The sequence below is a fragment of the Benincasa hispida genome, chromosome 7 (assembly GCF_009727055.1).
Source record: "Benincasa hispida cultivar B227 chromosome 7, ASM972705v1, whole genome shotgun sequence".
NCBI classification, from domain to species: domain Eukaryota; kingdom Viridiplantae; phylum Streptophyta; class Magnoliopsida; order Cucurbitales; family Cucurbitaceae; genus Benincasa; species Benincasa hispida.
The window spans coordinates 33046838-33060394 of NC_052355.1; positions in this window are offsets into that span (position 1 = coordinate 33046838).

Consider the following 13557-nt stretch of genomic DNA (forward strand, 5'->3'; position numbering starts at 1 on the left):
CATGAATTATACAATAATAGTAAACTTACAGCATGCTTTAATAAGAAAGGAAAAGGAATAATAGGGTTTAGAAACCCTTACCTTTGAAGAGTCTTTTTCTTCACATGATTCCTTCTCCAAAACAGTCACGATCAAATTGATCTCCAAATGGCCACTACCACGAAAAATTTCCTCCGTATTCTCTGTAGGGATAAGAATCTCTAAGAAGGTGTGAGCTCTTAGGTTTTTGGAAGAGAGTGAGAGAAATTGAGAGGATGAGAGTTTCTGTAAAAAAAAGTCTCAAAGAGATCTACCTTTTTCTGTCTTCTATGAAGCAGATGAAGACGTGAACTGACACCCCACGTTCTTGAAAGAATTAAGGGGGAGGGAGTTATAACTCCCTCCCAATTTTAAATTCAAAAAATAAATTAAATTAAATTAATTTAATTATTTAATTAATATATATAAATATATGATAAGTACCTTATCATATATTATATATATTGAACTATATGTTATATCAAATATAACACATGACTTATAGTTTTATATTGTATCAAATACAATATAACATATAGTTTTAATTATCTCATCAATGGTATTTAATATAAATCTCATTTATATTAAAATTCAATTATATGAATTCAATTCACATAATTAATATTTGAATCATATTTAAATATTTATTTCCTCTCAACTAAACTTTATATTATAATGTATCAAATACATTTTAGTAATTATATTATATATAATTCAATTAAATTAATTATATCACATATAATTAATTCCCTCAATTAATTTGAACAATTCAAATTAATCCAAAATTGATTCTCCTAAATCCCTATTGAGTTACAGAGAAGACCTTATAAACCTGTAGCTGGAAGCTTCAATGGTACTTGAATAATTAATTAAACTCTTTTAATTAAATTATTAATTAAATTATTCAACATCCATTAATTGCTAGACACTCTACTAAAGACCGACAACTGCACTCTTCGCACTACAGATATTTTCTATATCCATTGGATATAACCAGTCAACAATTTGAGACCCTTCATAAATTGCTCGTAAGTACAACTAGGCCAAAATTACCATTTTGCCCTTGTATTTACGTCTAACTTCTTAAGTACCACTGATCCCTCTGATGAACAACAAGTCATAGTCCAACTATGACCAAACCTCTCTCAGGCAAGGAGAGGGTGTGGCACCACATTGTTTAAGCCTCAGAATCAACACTTTAGAGAACAATTTATCTAAATCAACTCTTAAGGAAGCAATTTATTTACTTATCCCAACATTGGGGAATGTGTGAATTTCATCTTGTATAGTTGTGTTCCCAGCTCCCTAATCAGACGAATCCCCAAAATGGTAGGCTTATTATGTCGGAGATCTGGCCACTCTCACCCATACAAATCAAATGACTGCCTTCATAGGCAGGAGTTCACAACTCACTCAAGATTCAGGTCATGTCACCTATGGTTATCTTGGTAAAATGTAAGTCTCTATTATGAACGGTGTTATATAATAAGACTAGTCATTTCATCGTCCGGTCTTATACAAACTTCTTTGTATAGAATACCCCCGCTCACATGTCTCGACATGAATTATCAGAGTCAGATCATTTGTAGCACTTTACAATAATTGTAACATCTACAAAGTGGGTTGTATTCATAGTGTCACTAGGATAAGGTATCCAGCCTTATCCATCTACTACAGACCATTTAGGTTATCACTTAAACATGATCCACCTGTATGTCTCTACATACATGTTTAAGCTACAAATGATATCCTTGCATATTAGTTTATTGGTTTGTGGGTTTAATGCTACTAAATGTCAAATAAAACATCTCATAATTTATTAAATAAATAAAAAGTTTGTACAATACAATTACAAACTACAAGACCCTACGAGATTTAAGGTATCAACTCCAACACCCTTATGTGGTCTTCTTCTAAAAAAGTAGTGTTTGTCGATACAAACACTTTATTCTTATTTGGATTAAAGAAGTACCCACCTCTTATTTCCTTGGGGTAGCCTACAAACAAGCATACTCTCAAATGAGGTTTCAACTTTTTAGGATTTCTCATTAGCACTTGAGCAGGACATCCCCAAATTCTGAAGTAGCATAAACTACCTTTACGACCTCTCCATAACTTAAAAAGTGTTTCAGAAACACTTTTTGAGGGAACGTTGTTCAATATATAAATAGCAGTCTTTACTGCGTATCCCCAGAACGAGTCAGAAAGTTGAGCATAGCTCATCATAGACCGAACCATGTCCAACAGGATTCTATTTCTCCTTTCTGATACACCATTCTGCTAAGGTGTACCAGGGATTGAGTGTTGGGATTTAATTCCTTATTCTATCAAATAGTTCTGGAATCTTAAGTCCATATACTCTCCACCACCACTAGATTGTAGTGTTTTTATCTTTTTGCCTAACAACTTTTCAACCTCAATCTTGTACTCCTTGAACTTTTCAAGTGTCTCAGACTTATGTAACATTAGGTTAAGATGCTCATATCTTGAATAATCATGAAAGAGATGAAATATTCATACTCTCCTCTTGCTTTTACATTCATCGGACCACATAGATCTAAATGATAAGCTCCAAGGTCTCTTTGGCTCTATAACCTTTCTCAATAAAAGGTCATTTTGTCATTTTGTCTTCAAGGCATGACTCACATACAAGTAAAATGTTTTCTTCTAAACCATTTAGAAGTCCACTTTTAACCAATCTCTTGATCCTATTGAGATTAGTGTAACCTAACATTGGATGCCAAGGTTGGGCATTTTCTTTAGGAGGAACTCTTGGTCTCTCAGCAGTTTTTTTTTTTTTTTTTTTTTTTTTTTTTTTTTTTTTTTCCATTTTGAACATTTCAGTATTTAGAGACAGCCTTTGTGACTAATGATCTTAGTGCATAAAAGTTGATTTCTATTGAAGAAAAGTCTATCTCCATTCCATTCTTAAAAATAAATACTTTATTTTCAGACAAGGAACGAGAATATTTTGTTCAATTAAACAAGAAATTGAGATTAAATTCCTCTTGATATTAAGAACTACATATACTTCTCATAACATATATCATTATTTCTTCAAAAATAACTTGAGTCTACCTACGGCAATAACTGAAACGGCCTCATAGTATCAACTCAAAGAGTCATCTCTTAAGCTTCCAATTGTTTCCAGGAATTAAATCCCTGATGGGAAGAACATACGTGATTAGTAGCCCCTGAATCAACTATCCAGGCAGAATCATCACTCTCTTCTAAGCACTTCTCTAAGATAAGAATCAGATTTACTGTCATTGGAGACTAGTGTGATCAGCTTGAAACCCCTTTTATAAACTCCAAGTTTTATCTCAGAGGACAAACCTCTTTGATAAGCTTCACTAGAGTTGGCAACACTTGCCTTCTCTATCAGTCTCTTGACATTCAATATGGACCAAAGTTCATTTAGGGAGTTGACATTACTGGGTTTATCGATATCAACCCCATCCTGCTTGAATTGTGAGAACCTTCGCTCACAATTCCTGCAACGATTGGATGATCTGAAGTATATTGACCATTCTCTCAAATCTTTTGACTAAGACATCAGGTATGCTCACCAAATGTAAAAAGTTGGGCCTTGTAATTGGCCTTCGTCCACCTTTCATCTGTATCATGAACACCTCATGTTGCATCAGGGGTTGGGACTGGAGGACATTCCCCAGTCAAGACGAAGTTAAGATCGTCAACCATGAAAATAGTTTTAATCAATTTTTTTTCAAGATGTATAATTAGTTTTGGTCAAAAAAGTAAAGGCAAACATTGGAAAAATAGAACTTGACATATTGTTGAAAAGAAAAAATTGATCTACATTAGTTTTTAGCATAACACTAATAAATCTAGTGAATTTTATCAAAATTTTAATGCATCTCATTTAGCATCTAATTTTGCAATTATACTTCAGTGATTTAGGGAAAAGTCACCAAAGGGTGGTCAGTCACCCCCTTCACTGAACTAAGACACTCTCAACTAATCATTATACCAAACTTTTATTCCTATATAATTAGTCACTATTAATTTGGTGAAGAAATCATTAACTTGCTTAACTATTTATTGTCTGTGTGACCCTACATTTTAGACCCTAGAGTTCCGCCTCAATAAGCCAACCGAAGGGAAAAACCGATTGGGGCAAAAACTAAAACAATCCTATCCATTTCCGGAGTTCGCCCTGATATTGACCTAATGCACAAACAATCCTGGGGGGATGTTCCCAGGGCGCCTCTATTGGGATTGGTGTCCTAAATCTCTTGTATTCTCGTAGTTTGTGAACCTCTATAAACAATAATTGTTATTTTATATGCATTTACTCAATCCAATAAACTAAGATCCTAGGTTATTATATGTAACTTAAATATGTATGTGGAGACATACAGGTGGATCATGTTTAAGTAATAACCTAAACCGTCAATAGTCGATGGATAAGATTGGGTACCTTATCCTAGTGACACTACGGATATGACCCGTTTTGTAGTTGTTACAAGTATTGTAAAGTGCTTCAAATGATCTAATCTTGATCATTTGTGTGGAAATATTTGAGCGGGTCTATTCTATACAAAGAGTTTGTATAAGATCAGACCACGAAATGAATCGTCTCTCTTTATAGCACCGTTGCTAGAAGAGACTTACACTTCACCAGGATGACTATAGATGATTTAACCTAAATTCTGAATGAGTTGTGAATTTCTGCCTACGAAGGTGCTTCTTTGATTTTTTGTTGCATTTTATGTCCTAAAACTCATGGTTTGTAAACAATTAAATTTATTCTGTTATCAATAAAGATGTTATTGAGGTTTATTCAATAAAGTTGTTATTGAATGTATGAATTGTTCATCGTCTTAGAAAGAACCTAAATCCAATAACCTAAGATTCATGGCTATTAAATGAGTACTTGGACTTTATGTAGAGAAATAAGAGTGGATCAAGTTCAAGTAGATAGCTAAAATGGTCTATAGTGTATGGATAAGGTTGGGTACCTTATTCTGGGGACACTATCAGATACGACCCACTTTGTATTTAGTACAAACGAGGTAATCTTGAATGTTCATGTAGAGACATGCGAGTGGAGGCGTCCTATGGAAAGAGATTTTATAAGACCAGACCAAGAAATAAGTCACACTTACTTTATAAAGTTGTTTACTGTTTAAGACTGACTATTTCAAAGCGATGACCTAGGTAACTTGACCTTAATCCTGAGCTAACTATGAACTCCTATTTACTCAGGCGTATCCTTAGATTTTCATGGGTGAGGGTCAGCCCAACAATGTCTGCTCAATAAGCCCCCCATTTTAGGGGTAAGATCGGGCAGATAGCTGGGGATATAGGGTGCAAGACAGAATTCATTCCTACCGCTTTTAGGGATAGTAGAGAGGTTATTCCCTTAAGTGCTGACTCAGGGTCTTAAACAAGGCCACACCCTCTCATTGGATCGAGAGGCACTCGATTAGGTGATTGGATCACAAACCAATTATTCATTAGAGGATCAGTGGGACTTAAGGAACAAAATATAATCTCGAGGATAAAACAGCTTTTGACCCAGCCGTTATTACGAACAACCTATGAAGAGTTGACTTATTGATTATGGTTATATCAAGTGGACAGAAATATATCTACAATGAGGAGAGTGCAACTACTGGATTTTAATGAAGTGACCCGGTAGTTAACGAATGTTGATTAATTCGGTTTAAAGAGTTTAGCCAATTAATTTCAAGATTGTCGAAGCTCATGTTCTGTAGATTTATTAGGTCCTCTACTAGCTCAAAAACAAATTAAACCTTGTGATGAGACAATTGAAAAGTTCAAAATCGATTTAAGGGAATTATTAATTATATGTGATATAATTAAATGTTTAATTATTGAATTAAACGATTTTGAAGAATTTGGAGAGTTGAAGAATATTTAGATATGATTTAGATATTAATTACATGAATAGGGATTCATGTTTGAGAAATTGGTGTTCAATTAATTTAATATTTGATATTAAATTAATATAATTAATTATTAATGAATTTTATATAATATTAATTATTGAATTGATATTTCATATAAAAAGATTTTAATTTCATTTTTAATTTTGAAATTTTGATTTCAAAATTTTTGAAAAATTGGATTTTGAATTCAATTTAAAAATAGAATTTAGTTTGAGTGGGTTTTTCCCACGCAAGATATAAAAAATTCCACTCATTTTTAGCATGTCTTGGTGTCATGCTAAGATACATTTTCTGTTTGCATACTTACGTTGTTTAAAAACAAACTTAATTGACTTAATTGATGGTTGAGAATCAGAAAAACTAAAGAAGAAAAGTTCTTCTTCATGCAAACATAAAAACCAGAAAACTCATCTCCAATCTCCCTTAATTCAGTCTCATTTTGGGTTCTACCACCCAATCTAAAGGCCAAGAGGATAGTAGGGAAGATCAATTGGTGGTCTACAAAGTGTTGAAGATGAGATTTCAGCTTAAATTGAAGTTCTTCAAAGGAATAACTTCAGAAACCCTATTTCTTTAAGATGAACATGCTTGCTTGATTGCTAAAATTGATGGAATTATAGTGCTTAAGATCCAAATTGCTTCCGCTTGTTGATTGTCAACACCAACATTTGCATGGGTGAGAGAGGCCAATATCATCGACTCAAATGTCTACAATTTTGGGGATTTGTTTGATTGGGGAGCTGGGAACGTAGCTACACAAGAAGGGATTCACTTCTTTCCTACTGTTAGGGTAAGTAGAGAAATTGCTCCCTTAGGAGGCTGATTCCGAAGCTTGAACAATGTGGCACCACACCCTCTCTTGATCAAAGAAGGGTTCGATTATAGTTGGATTATAACTAATTGTTCATTTAAAGGATCAATGATACTTAAGGAGTTAGAGCTAATTACAGGGGCAGAACGTCAATTTTGGCCCAATTGTACTTACAAGCAATTTGTGAAGGGTCAATATTGTTGATTGGTTATATTCTATGGACATAAAAATATATATATAGTGCAAAGTGTGTAGTTGTCGGTCTTTAGTGGAATGACTACAGTTAATGGAAGTTGATTAATTTAATTAAAAAGTTTAATTAATTAATCAAGTACCATTGGAGTTTCAATCTATAGGTTCATAAGATTCCCTTGTTAGCTCAATTAGGATTAATGAGAATCGAATTAATTTTAGATTAGTTTGAATTGTTCAAATTAATTAAAGGGAATTAATTATATAAGATATAATTAATATAATGTATATGATACATTATAATATAAAGTTTTAGTGAGAGAAATAAATATTCAAATATGATTCAAATATGATTTATATGGATATGACTCATATAAGATATTATTAAAATAATGTACGTGATACATTATGATATAAAGTTTTAATAGGAGAAAGAAATATTTGAATATGATTCAAATATTAATTATATGAATATGATTCATATAAAATATAATTAATATAATGTAGGAAGAAGATTGAATGAACCCTCTATTCAAACGTGAACCCCTTCACGTATATGCGAATTTGAGAGATTAATGGGGAGGGAGATCAAGAATAACTTCCTCCTTAATTATTTACGATTTAATTAAAAAATAATTTAAATTTTAAATAAAGTATATAATAATTAACCTTATTATATATTAATAAAACTATATGTTATATCACATATAACATATGAAACCTATAGTTTATCAATCTCTCATATCACTATAGGATTGATATGATTCACATGCATATTAATTTTACCCTATAGTTTTTATATGAATCATATTCATATAATTACTATTTGAATCATATTCAAATACTTATTTATCCCATTAAAACTTTATATTATAATGTATCACATATATTATATTACTTATATCTTATATGAATCATATTCATATAATTAATATTTGAATCATATTCAAATATTTATTTCTCTCAATAAAAATTATAATGTATCATATACATTATATTAATTATGTCTTCTATAATTAATTAATTCCCTTTAATTAATTTGAACAATTCAAATTAATCCAAAATTAATTCGATTCTCATTAATCCTAATTAAGCTAATAAGTAGACCTTATGGACCTGTAGATTGAAGCTCTAATGATACTTCATTAATTAATTAAACTCTTTAATTAAATTAATCAACTTCCATTAACTATTGGTCACTTTACTAAAGATCGACGGCTGCATTCTTCGCACTATAGATATAGTTTTGTGTCCATTGGATATAACCAATCAACAGTGCATTAACCCTTCACAAATTTCTCATAAGTACAACTACGCCAAAATTACCGTTTTGCCCTGTAGTTACATGCAACTCCTTAAGTACCACCGATCCCTTTAATGAATAATTAGTTATAGTCCAACTATAACTGAACCCCTCTCTGATCAGGAAAGGGTATGGTGCCACATTGTTCAAGTCCTGGAATCAGCTCTTGGGGAGCAATTTCTCTACTTATCCTAACAATAGGGAAGAAGTGAATTTCTTCTTGTGTAGCTACGTTCCTAGGTCCCCAATCAGACGAATCCCCAAAATGGTAGGCATATTAAGTAAGTGAAACTGGCCACTCTCACATACAAATCAAAGGACCGCCTTATAGGCAAGAATTCACAACTCACTCGAGATTCAAGTCAAGTCACTTATGGTCATCCTGGTGAAATTTAAGCCTCTTCTAGCAACAGTGTTATAAAGATTGACTATTCATTTCGTGGTCCAGTCTTTTACAAACTCTTTGTATAGGATACCCCGCTCACATGTCTCCACATGAATGATCAGGATCAGATCATTTGTAGCACTTTATTATAAAGTGAGTCATATCTATAGTGTCACAAGGATAAAGTATCCATCCTTATCCATCTACTACAGACCGTTTAGGTTATTACTTAAACATGATCCACTTGTATGTCTCCACATACATGTTTAAGTTACATAAAATAACCTACGATCTTAGTTTATTGGATTGAGTAAATTCACATAAAATAAAAATTATTTTATTGATAACAATCTGTTTACAGAAGCTTACAAATTACAAGAATACAAGAGATTTAGGATACCAATTTCAACACCAAATACTGGACACCACCACCAAAGTCTTCCTTACTATTCTCAAAGTAAGAAATCAAGAAGGAGTTTTGGGCTTTTCTTTGAATTGTGAAAAGGGAAAGAATTATCTTGAGAAAGAACTTTTGAGAGGAAGAAGAAAATGCAGAGAGAACACTTCTCTGTGAGTTTCACATCTATCACTCATTTATGTTCTGTGTACTTTTTCTATAAAAGAACGAGGGGAGTTATTCAAAATAATTCCTTTCATCACTTATTTAGTTATATTAAAATTAATATAATTAAATCAAACTTTATATTATATCACATATAATATAACCTATAGTTTATATTATATCATATATAATATAATCTAACTTTACATTCTCTCACATAATCTATAGATTTAATATGAAACATATTCATATTAATTTTAACCTATAGTTTTAATATGAATTTTATTCATATAATTAATATTTGAATCATATTCAAATATTTATCTCTCTCAACAAACTTTATATTATAATATATTCATATACATTATATTAAATGCATCTTATCCAATTAATTTGAATAATTCAAATTAATCCAAAATTAATTCATTCTTATTTAATCCTTAATGAGATAATAAGGGGACCTTATAGACCTATATATTAGAAGCTCCAATCATACGAGATTAATTAATTAAACTCTTTAATTAAATTGACCAACATTCATTGACTGTCAGCCACTCCACCAAAAACTGACAGGTGTTCTCTTCGCACTATAGATACATTTTTGTGTCCATGGATATATCCAATCAACAGTAAGTTGATCCTTCACAAATTGCTCATAACTACAACTAGATCAAATTATTGTTATAACCATGTAGTTACATATAACTCTTCAAGCACCGCTAATTCCTCTAATGAACAATCATTTATAGACCAACTATTATACCTAGGTTGAAGGAGTGGACTATGAAGAAACTTTCTCACCTTTTGTCATACTTAAGTCTATCTAGATCCTTTTGTCCAATAACTATAAATATAACAAATGGACGTTAAGACTAGCTTTTTTAATGGTAATCTTGAAGAGACCATTTACATGAAACAACCAAAAGGATTCATTCAACAAGGACAAGAGCAAATAGTTTTCAAGCTTAATTAGTTCATTTATAGATTGAAATAGGTATCTCCATCTTAGAATATAAGATTTGATACTACAATCAAGTCTTATAGTTTTGGCCAGAATGTTGATGAACCTTGTGTCTACAAGAAAATCATCAACATAGTAGCTTTCTTAGTGTTGTATGTGGACGATATCTTACTCATTGGGAATGATGTGGTCTACTGAAAAATGTCAAGAATGGCTAGTCTCTCACTTCCAAATGAAATATTTGGGTGAGGCACTGTCTGTCCTAGGGATCCAAATCATAAGGGATCGTAAGAACAAAATTTTGGCCTTGTCTCAAACATCATATATTGACAAAATGCTTGTTAGGTACTCGATGCATAATTCCAAGAGGGGCTTATTACCTTTCAGGTATGGAATTGTATTGTCTAAGGAACAGTGTTCTAAAACTCCTCAAGAGGTTGAGGAAATAAGATGAATTCCATATGCATCGATTATGGGTAACCTAATGTATGTCATGTTATGTATAAGGCCTGATATTTACTATCAGTAGATATCAGTGCAATCCAGGATTAGATCACTGGCCGCAGTTAATAACAACCTCAACTATCTTCCGAGAACGAGGGATTACATGCTTGTGTATGGGGCTAAGGATTTGATCCTTACAGGATACAGTGACTCTGATTTTCAAACTGATAGGGATTCTAAGAAATCCACATCAGGATTAGTATTCACTCTTAACAGAGGGGCTATAGTCTGGCGTAGCACATGTAAGGTTGCATTGCTGACTCTACAATAGAGGCAGAGTATGTAACTACTTGTGAAATTGCTAAAAAAGTTATCTGGCTTAAGAAGTTTTTGATAGACCTGGAAGTTGTTCCTAACATGTCTATACCCATCACTCTTTATCATGATGATAGTGATCCTGTGGCAAATTCCAAAGAGCCTAGAAGCTACAAGCAATGAAAGCACATACAGCACAAGTATCATCTGATACGGGAGATTGTGCAACGAGGAGATGTGATCATCACAAAAAGCGCTTTGAAGCATAATGTTGTTGATCCATTTACAAAAGCTCTCACGGCTAAAAATTTTCAGGGTCACCTGGAGAGTCTGGGTCTATGGGACATGCATGCATCATCTAGTCTAGGGCAGGTGGAAGATGTTACTAGGTATAGTGTATGCCCTAGTTTATTGTCTTGTACTTTACTTGTTTTTTATATTGTATTATACAATCCACTAGCTTTAGAACAAGTGGGAGATTGTTAGACCTAATGTCCTAAATCTCTTAGGTTCTGGTAGTTTGTAAAGTTGTAAATAAAAATTATTTATTCAATAAAATAATGAGTTATTTTATGCGACCTTTTATTTGTATTCACTCAATCAATTAAACTAAGATCTATGATTATTTTATGTAAACGTAAACATGTATGTGGTTGACATATAAGGTTGGATCATGTTTAAGTAATAACAAAAAATGTCTGCAGTATAGGAATAAGGTTGGGTGTCTTATCCTGGTGACACTATGAATACAGTCCAATTTCTAATTGTTACAAATGATGTGATCCTAATTATTCATAAAGAGACTAATGTCGTTAGTTGAAGAAATTTACATTTCATAGGATGACCATAGGTCACTCGACCTTAATCCTAAGTGAGTTATAAACTTCTGACTATAAGGAAAATCCTATGATCTATATAAGTGAGAGTGGCCAAATCCCCAACTAAATAAATCTACCATTTTGGGGATTTTTCTAAGTAGGGAGCTGGGAACATATCTTCACATGATGAAATTCACTCCTTCCCGTCTATAGAGTAAGTAGATAAATTGCTCCTTTAAGGGCTGATTTCAGGTCTTGAACAATGAGGCTTCACCTTCTCTCTGACTTGAGAGGGGTTAGTTTATAGATGGACTATAAATTGTTTATTAATTATAGAGATCAATGATATTTAAAGAGTTAGATGTAACTACAGGATAAAACGGTAATTTGACCATGTTGTAGTTCTGAGCAATTAGTGAGGGATCGAATTACTGTTGATTGGTTATATCCATGAATATAAAAATATATCTACAGTGTGAAGAGTGCAGTTATTGGTCTTTAGTGGAGTGAATGACAGTTAATGAATATTGATTAATTTAATTAAAGAGATTCATTAATTAATCTCATATCATTGAAGCTTCAAATCTGTAGGTTCATAAGGTCCCGTTACTAGCTCATTAAAGGTTAAATAAGAATCGATTTATTTTGGATTAATTTGAATTGTTTAAATTAAATAAGGGAATTAATTGTATAAGATACAATTAATAACGCTATAAATACATTATAATATAAAGTTAATTTTGAATGAGATTCAAAATTATACTTTATTATATGAGTGAGATGAATATCTGAATAAGATTCAAATATTATCTATATGAATAAAATTCATACTAAATTATAGGTTATGTGAGAGAATATTATTTGAAGATGATTAAAATTAAAATTAAATATATGATAATTAATTAATATTTGTATTTAATTAATTATATATTAAATTAGATTTAATAATATTAAATTAAGAATACTAAAGAAGTTATTCTACACATGAAAGTGGGGAGTTATTGAGAAATAACTTCCCCTCTCTCTTTCTTATATAACATAATTGTTTTTAGGAGAGGGAAAAGATACCGTTTTTGGATCTCTAAAAATTCTTTGCAGAAAGATTCTCAAGCTCTCTCTCAAATTGATTTTTTCCTTCCCTTACCAAAATCGAAGAGCCCACACTTCATTTGATTCTTATCTGGAGATTAGCAAGAAAAATCAATTGGTGGTTCACTGTACGTTGAGTTTGAGAAATTTTCAAGTCTTCTTGAAGTTCGTGGTGGTTGAGACTGAGGAGAAAAACTTGTAAAAAACTGTCTTCAAAGGTTTGTTGATTTTTCCCTTTAAATCACCTTCCAAGCATGTTGTGTAAAATTGATGTTTATCCTAGTTCTATTTTATTTCTCTATCTTTGAGTTTGTTTTTATTCATTCAAACACGATGATCATTCGCTTCCGCCGAGAAATTCAATTCCTTCAGTTACATACATTGTCTTCATATGAAGTACAATGTGATCAATTGAAATTAGAAAAGAAAAGAAAAGAAAAGAATTTAAAGATCAAGAGAGAAGAGAAGAAAGTAAGTTCAAAGAGAGAGCAAAGAGGAGAGAGNAAAACAAAGAGAGAAAAAATAGTGATTTTGAGGAAAAAATAAAGAATATGAAATTGGTTATGAGAAAGGGGGAAGTGAAGAGTATGTTTTCATTTGAAGTACCAAACTTTGTACTTGTGTGAAAAGGAATGTGTTTAGTGGTTGAACTTAATTCTAAAGGTTATGTTCGAGAAAGCATGAGTCCTTGTTCAGTTTTGGTGATATTGGTACCTAAGAAAA